This window comes from Pteropus vampyrus, unplaced genomic scaffold, assembly GCF_000151845.1.
Source record: "Pteropus vampyrus isolate Shadow unplaced genomic scaffold, Pvam_2.0 Scaffold63, whole genome shotgun sequence".
Classification (NCBI taxonomy): domain Eukaryota; kingdom Metazoa; phylum Chordata; class Mammalia; order Chiroptera; family Pteropodidae; genus Pteropus; species Pteropus vampyrus.
This window is the reverse complement of record NW_011888844.1, coordinates 791,558-793,479: the sequence shown is the minus strand read 5'-3', so window position 1 is coordinate 793,479 and position 1,922 is coordinate 791,558. Positions and strand designations below refer to the sequence as shown.

Genomic DNA, 1,922 nt, shown 5'->3' with positions numbered 1-1,922 from the left:
TGTTCCATTAACCTATGTGTCTGTTTTTTATGCCAGTACCATTCTCTTTCGATCACTATAGCTTCATAGCACAGTTTGAAATCAGATAGTGTGATACCTCTGGCTTTGTTCTTTTTCCTCGAGATTGCTTTGGCTATTTGGGGTCTACTGCGATTCCATACAAATTTAAAAATTGTTTATTTTAATTTGTAAAAAAATTGTCTTTGGAATTTATTTATTTTATTATTGTTGTTATTATTATTATTGTTATTATTATTATTATTATTATTATTTTTAGTTGAGGCAACCTTTGGTTGACCTCACAGATTGCAAGGACCTTGTCAACTTACAATCTCATATTTTTTATTTTTTACTCCTACAGCACCTGGTCTCCCTAGGTGGTCTCCCATCCAAGTTCTAATCAGGCCCAACCCTGCTTAGCTTCCGAGATCAGAGGGGATCGGGCTTGTTCAGGGTGGCATGGCCGTAGACTGTCTTTGGAATTTTGATAGGGATTGCATTGAATCTGTAGATGTCTGAGTAGTATGAAAAAATTTTAAATATTAATTCTTCAAATTTGTTAACATGAAATATCTTTCCCTTTATTTGTGTCTTCAATTTGTTTTCATCACTTTCTTATGGTTTTCTGTACACAGGTCTTTCACCTCTTTGATTAAATTTATTCCTAAATATTTTATCCTTTTTGATGCAACTGTAAGTGAGATTGTTTTTTTAATTTTTTGTTTCTGATAGTTTGTTGTTAGTGTGTTGAAACATCTGATTTTTGTATATTGACTTTGTATCCTGCAACTTTTCCGAATACATTTATTATTTCTTTATTTCTAACAGCTTTTGCTGGAGTTTTTAGTGATGTATACACATATACATATATATGTAACATATTTAAGGTCAATGTTTTTATTGATTCTGTCTGAATGATTTATTTGTTGATGAAGTGGACTATTAAAGTCCCTTATTACTATTGTATCACTGTGCTTTTTTTCTCTTTAGGTCTATTGATATTTGCTTTGCATATTTAGGTACTCCTATGTTAGGTGTATAAATATTTGCAAATGCTATATCCTTTTGTTGAATTGATCTCTTTCTCATTAGTCCTATCTAATATGTAATTATATATACATATATATAATTATGTCATCTATAAATAGTGACAGTTTTACTTCATTTCCAATTCGAATGACTTTTATTTCTTTGTCTTGCCTAATTATGCTAGCTAGAGTTCCAGTATTATGTTGAATAAAATTAGCAAGAGTGGACATTCTGTTTTTGAACTTAGAGGAAAAGTTTTCAGCTTTTCACCATCTAATATGATGTTAGCTGTGGGCTTGTCATTTATGGCCTTTACCATGTTGAAGTTTGTTTCCTCTGTACACAGTTTGTTGAGAGTTTTGTCATAAACGATATTTGAATTTTATCAAGTGTTTTTTTCTGCATCTATTAAGGTGGTTATCTAATTTTTATCTTTTACTTTGTTACTATGGTGTATCATATCAGTTGCTTTGCAGATGTTGAACCATCATCGAATACTTGGATTAAATCCCACTTCATCATGGTGTATGATCCTTTTAATGTATTCTTGAATTTGGTTTCCTAATATTTTGTTGATGACTTTTGTCTGCAAGTTCATCTGGGATATTTATCTGTAATTTTTTTTTTCTGTTGCTCTTTTCTTGTGTTGGTATCAGGGCAATGCTGGCCTTAAAACATAGGTTTGGTAGTGTTTCCCCCATTTCAGTATTTTGGAAACGTTTTAGAGGAATTGATATTAATTCTTCTTTTTTTCTTCTTCTTTTTCTTTTTTAATGTTTGGGAGAATTCACCAGTGAAGCCATCTGGTCCTAGACTTTTGTTTGTTGGAAGTTTCTTGAGAACTGGTTCAATCTTCTTTCTAGTAATCAATCTACTCAGATTTTCTATCTCTT

At 31.2% G+C, this 1,922-nt stretch overlaps 1 pseudogene; it reads right to left on the bottom strand.

The window, feature by feature from the left end:
- Positions 1-352: 352 nt before the first annotated feature.
- On the bottom strand, positions 353-471 carry LOC111740449 (annotated as a pseudogene).
- Positions 472-1,922: the final 1,451 nt, after the last annotated feature.